This window comes from Garra rufa, unplaced genomic scaffold (genome assembly GCF_049309525.1).
Source record: "Garra rufa unplaced genomic scaffold, GarRuf1.0 hap1_unplaced_001, whole genome shotgun sequence".
NCBI classification, from domain to species: domain Eukaryota; kingdom Metazoa; phylum Chordata; class Actinopteri; order Cypriniformes; family Cyprinidae; genus Garra; species Garra rufa.
Window position 1 is genome coordinate 6,030,634 of NW_027394276.1, and position 10,000 is coordinate 6,040,633.

Sequence of the window (10,000 nt, forward strand, 5' to 3'; positions counted from 1 at the left end):
TACTAAATTTCTTTAAAAAATATTCCATTACATTTTTCCACATTGCCTTTCTCTTAACATCCATAAACCTTTTCACCAATTTAACTCTTAATGTTTTCATTCTTAACATTGGATCTAATAGCCCTAGTCCTCCTACATCAGTTCCACCAATAAGCGTATCATATGCAATTTTTGCTCTTCCCTTTCCCCATAAAAAATTTAAAACACTTTCTTTTATTCTTTTAAAAAACTCATAAGGCAATGGAGTTACACTCAGCACATACCAAATCTTAGAAAGCATTAAAGCATTTATCACTAATACCTTTCCCTTTAATGTTAAATTTCTTAATTTCCAAAATCTCAATCTTTGTTCCATTCCTTTTAATGCTCCCTCCCAATTAAAAACATCAGCTTTATTAAAATCCATACCCATCCAAATTCCTAAAAGTTTTATATGTTCTCCTTCTTCTTTAAAATGCATGTGCTGAGGTAATGTTTCCACATTCCCAATTCTCATACACAAGCTCTTTTCAATATTGACCTTAGCTCCAGACCCTTTACAATATTTCTCCACAATCCCCATTGCCTTAACAACACTTTGAATGTCTTCAACCAACAATGTTGTGTCATCTGCGTATTGGTAGATTGGCTCCTGTATATTACTTCCCTCTATTCTAATACCCTTTATCTCTGTATCTGCTTTTATTGCTAATCCCAAAGGTTCTGCTACTAGTGAATAAAGTAAAGCAGATAAAGGACATCCTTGCCTTATAGACCTTGTTAGTTGAAAACATTCTGATAAAAACCCATTGCATTTAATACACGTAAAAATATTAGAATAAAAGATCATAATCCACTTTCTAAAATTTTTCCCAAATCCAAATTCTTTGATAACATTTAGTAAATATCCATGCTCCACTCTATCAAAGGCTTTTTCTAAATCCAAACTTATTAAATATCCCTTCTTATTTTTTTCCTTCATATAAAACATTGTGTCTCTTATACTTTGAACAATATCTAGAATATCTTTATCTTGTATTCCATATGCCTGGGTAGTACTTATGATTTTAGGTAAAACTGTCCTTAATCTATTTGCTAACACCTTTGCTAAAATTTTGAAATCTGTATTTAGCATTGTTAAAGGCCTGTAATTCTTAAGATCATTAGGATTTCCTCTTTTTTTATAAATCATTTTAATCATTCCTATCTTCATTCTTTCACTTAACTCCTCTTTTTTAAAAATCTCATCATATACTTCTTTTAAAATTGGGACTAATATTTCTCTAAAATTCTTATAAAACTCGTTTGTTAACCCATCTATACCTGGGCTCTTTCCCAACGTTAACTGCTTTATTGCTGTGTCAATTTCCTCTTCTGTTATCTCATCATCACATAAAACCTTATCTTCCGTAGAGACCTTTACTTTTATTTGATTTAAAAAGAAATCTTCTTCTATTTTATCAACCCCTTGTCTCTTAAACATGTCTTCATAAAAATTCTTAATTACCAATAAAATCTCTTTTGTTCCTTGCTTTATGTCTCCATTTTTATCTAACACCTCCTTCATTAAATCTGCTCTTTGTCTATTTTTTTCTAAATCAAAAAAAAATTTTGTGCATCTTTCCCCCTCCACAACATATTTTGCTTTACTTCTAATGATCGCCCCCTTACATTTTTCATCTTCAATTTCCCTTAATTTTTCTCGTAAAATTAAGATTTTACCTATGTCTTCTTCATTTAGATTTTGCTCCTGTCTTTTTTCTTCTTTATCTATCTCTTTTCTTATCTCAGTTTCCTTTCTGATGTTAGCTTTTTTTAACAATTTACAAAATTGTATTGATAAACTCTTTATATCCAATTTCACGTTATCCCACCATATTCTTTTCTCTTCTGCGTAAATCTTATTTAATTTACTAACTTCTAATAGTTGTTTAATTCTTTCTTTGTAAGATTCTTCTTTTAAAATTGTTGCATTTAAGACCCACACTCCTGATCCTCTCTCCACTCTTACACAATCTAAAGTCATACATAAAAGAAAATGATCACTATACCCTACTTCCTTATAAAATACATTTTGGATATTTCCCTCCATTTCCTCCTTACATAAAACGTAATCAATTCTACTTTGTTTTATCTTATTCATTACCACTTGCACTCTTGAAAATTTTCTCTTTTTCCTATTTCTTTCCCTCCATATATCTATTAGATTACATTCCTTCATTATTTTCACCAATTCCTCTCTCCCTTTGTCTGTCTTAAAAACCATTTCACTTGCCAAATCCAATTCTGTAAAGACAGTATTGAAATCACCCATTAAAATAACATTCTGCCATGTTTTTAAATTAATATTCACTTTTTTAAAAAAATCTACTTTTCCCTTTTCTTCATTTGGTGCATGAATATTATAGATAATAAAAAACTCTTTTCCTTTTTCTATTTTCACCGCCATACTTTTTCCCACTCCATCATCCAATATTACTTGTTCTTTTTCACATACTCCTCTTTTAATTAGAACTGCAACCCCACAACCTACTTTATCATTTCCATTAATAAAATATATATTTCCATCCCATTTTGTTTCAAACCTTTTAACACTTTCATTTTTCCAATTTGTTTCCTGCAACACAATGACATCTGTATTTTTACATAAAACCTTCATCTTTTCAAATTTCTCCATATTCAGCAAACCCCTAGCATTCCATGACACAATTTTTAAAAACATAAAAAAACATACATTGAAAAATAAATCACAAAAACCAAACATTTTTTTTTCTATTCTCCCTCCTCCTCCTCCATTAATGCTTGAAATCTATTTTCCCATAAAGTTTTTTCTTTACTCTGTTCTTTTTTTTTCTCAAGTCTCTTCTTCTTAGCAACTTCTAGATTTGGTATTACCTTAGTGATCCGTCTTCTTATAGTCTCTCTTCTATCCATTCTGAAGTCCATTTTCTCCCCTTCTTTCTTCTCCTCAGTTCTCTCTTTCTTTTCTTCCTCGTTACCTTTTGCATGTTGTTCCTCCATTTCTTCCAGTGCTCCTTGTGATATATTCAGTGGTGTCCATATTCCTTCGTCCATTGCTGCTTCTTGTCCATCCTCTTCCATCTCCTGATTCTTCTCATTGGTCTTTTTATTCCCTTCATTTTCTTTTGCAGTCTCTCCAGCATTTCCAAGTTCCGTCTCTTCCACCATTTGCCCACCCACATCTTCCAAATCTGTATTTTGCGTTCCATCCAAATCTGCTATCCAACACTCACATCTTGCCATCACTTTTCTGCACTCCGGGCACTTCACCGCATCACAGTCCCTTGCGAAATGCCCCTGTTCATCGCACTGATAGCACTTGAACTCTGGGCAGTTTTTGAACACGTGTCCAGGATTCATGCACAATCGACAGGTTTTAACCTGCCGATCATGCATAATCCGGAAGTACTGCGATCCTTCCTCCGTGTCAAATTTTGTGCTGTATGGCAAGGATATGACTTCTTTTGGGAATTTCACCCTTAGGTACCTTGTACCGTCTGCTATATCGGTGCCCGGATACATTCTTCTTTTGATTTCAGATGCAGGTGTCACTCCCCAATTATGTAATTTTTCCAAAATATCAGAATCAGCAATGTAGGCGGGCAAATGTATGAAAGAAACAACATACTCTCTTGTTTGTAATTTCCTTATCTCACACAGTTTTCCTTTTATCATCAAAAAATCCTCCAAGTCCTCGCATACATCCGTATTCGTCAGTGTGATTTCATACTCCTTTCCATGTCTGGGTCTCACTGCCAGTATCTTCCCCCCTCCAACTTTTCCGTTCACTGCTTTAATTATATCTTCAGCCCTCGCATCTCTCAGTTCTGTCAAATCCACTATCACTGTAGCCTCTTTCGAGTAAATCCTCTTATTATAATCCATACGTAGATGTCCAACTTGTTGTCCTTTATCCATTCCTTTGTTCAGTAACTCTCGTCTTTCTCCTGTCATATCCGTACCGTTAGCTGGTAATCCATCCATTGTAAAAAGTGCGTGAAGAGAAAAAAAAAAACTACTCCCCAGACAGCAAACTGCTGCTGGGAAGTGTGAAAACTAACAAAAACTCACTCAAAAATAAAAAATCTTAATTAACAAAACCCACTAAACAAAACAAAAAATAAGGTGAGCCTCTCTCACCAACTGCTTCCTAATGCTGCCACGTCACTTCCTGAACTGCTCAGTAGCGCCCTCAGGTGGCGGTATGGCCATAAGCGAGGGCTGCTCCAAAAAGTGGGCTATTTAAAGATCAGCCTCCGTAAAAGCCAGCATATTATATAAATAGTGAAGAAAAGGCAAAAGCTTACAGCACCTGGTATTCCCAGGCGGTCTCCCATCCAAGTACTAACCAGGCCCGACGCTGCTTAGCTTCCAAGATCAGACGAGATCGGGCGCTCTCAGCGCGGTATGGCCATAAGCGAGGGCTGCTCCAAAAAGTGGGCTATTTAAAGATCAGCCTCCGTAAAAGCCAGCATATTATATAAATAGTGAAGAAAAGGCAAAAGCTTACAGCACCTGGTATTCCCAGGCGGTCTCCCATAAAAGTGTAACAATCGGCCTTATCAGCCGAGTTACAAGACTAAAATGGGGTCAGATTTAACTGTGAGAGATGACTAGTGGTTAAAAGAATGAGACATAAAAGAAAATTGGTTTAAATAGATTTGGTGTATTTACAAGGTTCACATAAAAGACTTTAAAACAACACGATAAAACTAGGTAAACTCTGTTAAAAGAATACAGTTCATTTGTCCATACCCTAAAAACAGGTAAACTCTGTTAAAAGAATACAGTTCATTTGTCCATACCCTAAAAACAGTCCAAGAACCCCAGTGTGTTGATAAGTCCAATGTGAGTGTCCACCAGTGTATATACAATCCACAGAAAGTGTAATCCAAAGTTTGCAGGTGGTGAATGGAAAGGTGAGCTCTAAAATTAGCAACTCCTCAATCCAACAGTTTGGTGACTGTCCTTTGTTTGTCATGCTGCTCTCTTATACAGTTGTACTTCCTGCTTCCTGTCATGTGTCTAGTCACATGACAGGCCAACCATCCATTTATTAAAGACACATACACTTAAAATGTTAAGAGTAATAAAATGGCCTAAAAAACATGTAAAACACTTAAAACTCTATAATACATTTAAATGATTGTAATAAATAGAGCGGTAAAACACGTCTTTCTAAAAGCCAGCATATTATATAAATAGTGAAGAAAAGGCAAAAGCTTACAGCACCTGGTATTCCCAGGCGGTCTCCCATCCAAGTACTAACCAGGCCCGACGCTGCTTAGCTTCCGAGATCAGACGAGATCGGGCGCTCTCAGCGCGGTATGGCCATAAGCGAGGGCTGCTTCAAAAAGTGGGCTATTTAAAGATCAGCCTCCGTAAAAGCCAGCATATTATATAAATAGTGAAGAAAAGGCAAAAGCTTACAGCACCTGGTATTCCCAGGCGGTCTCCCATCCAAGTACTAACCAGGCCCGACGCTGCTTAGCTTCCGAGATCAGACGAGATCGGGCGCTCTCAGCGCGGTATGGCCATAAGCGAGGACTGCTCCAAAAAGTGGGCTATTTAAAGATCAGCCTCCGTAAAAGCCAGCATATTATATAAATAGTGAAGAAAAGGCAAAAGCTTACAGCACCTGGTATTCCCAGGCGGTCTCCCATCCAAGTACTAACCAGGCCCGACGCTGCTTAGCTTCCGAGATCAGACGAGATCGGGCGCTCTTTTTTTTTTTTTTTTTTTTTTTATTATTATACAAGTTTAAAATTCATTACATGAATGAAATAAAAATGACAATTAAATTACATTTGAGCATATACAATTCATCATCCACAAAATACATCAAAATCAAAACATCAATTTTCTGGCATTTCAATCCCATTTCCTTTTAACACTTCCTCCACTTGTTTTGAAAATATTTTGTAAAACAGCATCTCTTTTTTTTCCATTTTAAAATAATTCCACAGTGTTAAAATGTACTCCTCAACCTTACATTTAAATAATCTCCACAGATCTAATACACACCCTTTACTCTTTCCTAAATTCCTCCTTTTCCATATAGCACTTTTCGCCAAAACCAATAACAACTCTATCACTTTTTTATTCTTGCATTTTTCCTTCACTCCCAAAATTAAAGTTTGATTCCAGTCACTCTCTTCTTTCCCATCCCTTAAACTCTTAATCATTTTCTTTAACATTTGAAAAAATGTTTCCAATTTTTCACAAAATAAAAACAAATGTAGAATACCTTCATCCTGTTTTTTACATATTTTACAAATGGCATCACTTTCCTTCCCCATTATACAAAGCCTCATTTCCGAAAAAATCACATTATGTCTGATAAAATAGTCTAGACACTCCAAATCTGTACTTCCAATCCCACTTCTTATATTCTTCCAAATATCATTCTCTTCAATTCCATTAAAATGTCTCAACCACATTTGATTTGCATTGGGTTTCTTAAAAATATATTTTTTAAGACATTGATAAAACATCCTTACATTACACAATCTCAAATCCACCATTTTGTCTTCCATTTTCATATACACATCAACTTTGCTTTCTGTTTCTTCTCTTTTTTTAATTTCTTCCAACCACTCTTTTGGTACTGCACTTTTAACTTCATCATATTGTTTTTCCAGACTAGCCACACTATATTCTTCTTTTTCTTCTTCCATAGCATCTATGATCACTTGTAACGGCAAAAATCCATCTTTAAATTCATACAACACATCTTTGACTTGCCTTATCCCTACTTCCCACCATTTCTTAAAAAATAAAACTTGTCCATTAAAAACAATGCTACTGTTCAAGAAAATAGGTTGATTGAGGACCGTTTTTCTCCCAAATGGCTTAAAATCAATCTCCTTGAGAAAAAAACCCCAAGCAACTAAAACCTCTTTATAAAAATTTGGTATCCCCTCCATCATCCAATTTTTGAGTTTCATCCATAAAATGTTATCATTTAAAAATACATTCCCACATTTTGCTAAAAAATGTTTCATTGTAATTTTCCAATCTCCCTTTTTATCCATGTCCAAATATTTTTTAACCACCTTCACTCTCATACTTTTCTTTTTTAATTCTATATCAACAAGTCCCAACCCTCCCTCTTCTGGCCTTCCAATGAGTGTGTGGTATGCTATTCTTGGGGGTTTTTTCTCCCATATAAAATCCATAATATATTCTTTTACTCTTTTTTCCACCCATTTTGGCATTGAAACCACTGATAAAATGTACCACATTTTGGTTAACATTAAAACGTTCGCTATTAAAACCTTCCCTTTCAAATTCAAAATTCTTTTTTGCCAAAAATTCAATCTGTTTTTCATTGCACCTATAACCTCTTCCCACATTCTGTCTGTTGCACTCTTCTCATCTTTACCTAGCGTTACTCCTAAAATCTTCATTTCTTGTACTTCTTTAAAACCCAGAACCTCTTTTAAATCAGACACTTCTCCAAATCTCATATAAACAGTTTTTTCCGCATTTACTTTTGCTCCTGTACCTTTACAAAACCTTGTCACCCTTTCCATTACATTTTCAACACTTTTATAATCTTCCACAATTAGTGTAGTGTCATCTGCATATTGAAATACTTTTGTTTCTTCTAGTCCCTCCTCAATTTTTATCCCTTTTATTTCTTTATCTTTTTGAATTAACATCCCTAGTGGTTCTGCTATCAGCGTATATAGCTGTGCTGATAATGGACATCCTTGTCTAATGGATCTTGTGACATTAAAAGGATTGGTTAAAAAGCCGTTACATTTTACTCTTGTCATTATATTTCTATATAAAATCCTTAACCACTCTTTAAAATTCTCCCCAAAACCAAAATGATCTAAAATCGAAAATAAAAACTCATGCTCCACTCTATCGAAAGCCTTCTCGAAGTCTAGGCTAATTATATATCCTTTCCTATTATTTTCCTTTAAAATACTCATTATGTCTCGTATACCACTTGTTGTATCCGCTATATCCCTCCCTGTCACCCCGTAGGCCTGGTTTGTCTCAATTATTTTTGGTAAGACATTCTTCAATCTACTTGATAAAATTTTAGCTAAAATCTTCAAATCTGCATTCAACATTGTAATCGGCCTATAATTCTTCAAACTCTTATTATCACCTTTTCTTTTATAAATCAACTTCATTAGTCCCATACTCATTCTTTGATCCAGCTCTTTTTTCTTAAATATTTCATCATACACTTCTTTTAAGATCTTACTTATTTCCTTCTTAAAAATCTTATAAAATTCATTCACTATTCCATCTATTCCCGGACTTTTGTTACTTTTTAGACTTTCTATCGCTTGTATTATCTCTTCTTCCTTTATTTCCTCGTCACAGTCTTTTTTGTCTTCTTCTTCTACTCTCGCTTTGATATGTTGCAGTAAGTAATTTTTGTTTTCCTCTTCTATACCTTCCTCTCTAAACAAGTCTTCATAAAAAATCCTTACTTCATTTAAGAGTAATTCTGTTCCTATTATGGACTCTTCATCTTTGTTTTTTAGTTCTTTTATTGTATCTGCCCTTCCCCTTCTTCTTTCTAGGTCAAAAAAAAATTTAGTACATTTTTCCCCTTCTATTGTGTATCTAGCTTTGCTCCTTAGTCTTGCCCCTTGACATTTTTCCTCTTCCATTTTCTTAAGCTTCTCTTCTAACTCTACTATTTTTTGAATAGCCATTACCTTTTCCTTTGTTTCTTTTCTTAAACTTTCTCTAATTCCCTGTTCTTTAGCATTTTTGGCTTTTCTCATACCTTTACTAAATTCAATTGAATACTTCTTTATTTCATATTTTACATTTTCCCACCATATTCGTTTGTCTTCCCCATACATGCCATCCTTCTTTTCCTGTTCCATTAAATCATATATTCCCAATTTGTAATTCTCATCTTTTAAAATTCCAGAATTTAAAATCCACACCCCTGGTCCTTTATCCTCCTTGTTAAAATCTATTTTCCACCTTATCATCTTGTGATCACTAAAACTAGTGTCACTATAAACAATATCATCAATAAAATAATCTATATCCCTTGTACTTAAAATAAAATCAATTCTCGTTTGATTCAAAAAGTTACCAACCAAGCTCCTTCTAGTAAATTCTTTTTTGTTTTCATGTCTCTCCCTCCACACATCAGTCATGTTTCTTTCTTCCATTAAAGATACCAGCTCTTTTCTTCCCATGTCTGTTCTAAAAACCATTCCCTCCGCTATATCTCTTTTACTAAACACAGTGTTAAAATCTCCTACAATTATTACTGACTTCCATTTATCTATTATTCCTCTAATGTTTTCAAAAAACTCCCTTTTTTCTTTCTCTTCTGTTGGCGCATGAACATTCATTAAAATAAACTCTTTTTCCCCGTGACTTATTTCAACAGCATTACATTTTCCTTTTCCATCATTATATATTTCTTTCACTTTGCAGTCAATATCATTTCTTATTAAAATCGCCACTCCACTTCCTAACTTTACATCTCCATTACTATAAAACATTTCACCATTCCACATCTTTTTGACATTGTCAATTACCTCCTTTTTCCAGTTCGTTTCCTGAAATACAATAATGTCTTCTTTCTTGCATAGTTCTAGAGTATTTTTCAGTTTGTTCATATTCATTAATCCTCTTGCATTCCAGCATACAAAATTTAAAACCATACTGTACAAAAATAAATAATTAAAAACAGTCATTCTTGATTATCTTCTCCATCTTCCCCACTCAACACCTCAATTTTATTCTCTGAATACTTAAGTCTTTTCCTTTTTGCCATTTCCAAATTAGGTATTACCTTCAGTTGTTTTCTCCGTGGCATTATTCCCAGTCCTCTGTCCTTTTGGTTCTTTATTCCTTCCTCTCCTGTCAGTTCTACTACAATCAGTTCTCCTCCCCTTGATAGTGTTTCTTCCGCTGATTTCTCTTCCTCCATTCTTTCCTCCTGATCTTCTACTTCCTGTTGCTCTTCTTTTTCTTGTTCTTTACTAGTCCCATGTCCCTCTCT

The 10,000-nt window shown here is 34.4% G+C and overlaps 3 non-coding genes across 3 annotated transcripts; all 3 read right to left on the bottom strand.

Moving 5' to 3' along the window:
• Positions 1-4,300: 4,300 nt before the first annotated feature.
• On the bottom strand, positions 4,301-4,419 carry LOC141303091 (5S ribosomal RNA). Its single transcript, XR_012343075.1, has one exon. It is a non-coding gene; the product is annotated as a 5S ribosomal RNA (ribosomal RNA).
• Positions 4,420-5,220: 801 nt separating this feature from the next.
• On the bottom strand, positions 5,221-5,339 carry LOC141302535 (5S ribosomal RNA). Its single transcript, XR_012342522.1, has one exon. It is a non-coding gene; the product is annotated as a 5S ribosomal RNA (ribosomal RNA).
• Positions 5,340-5,423: 84 nt separating this feature from the next.
• Positions 5,424-5,542, bottom strand: LOC141302547 (5S ribosomal RNA). The gene has a single exon (XR_012342534.1). It is a non-coding gene; the product is annotated as a 5S ribosomal RNA (ribosomal RNA).
• Positions 5,543-10,000: the final 4,458 nt, after the last annotated feature.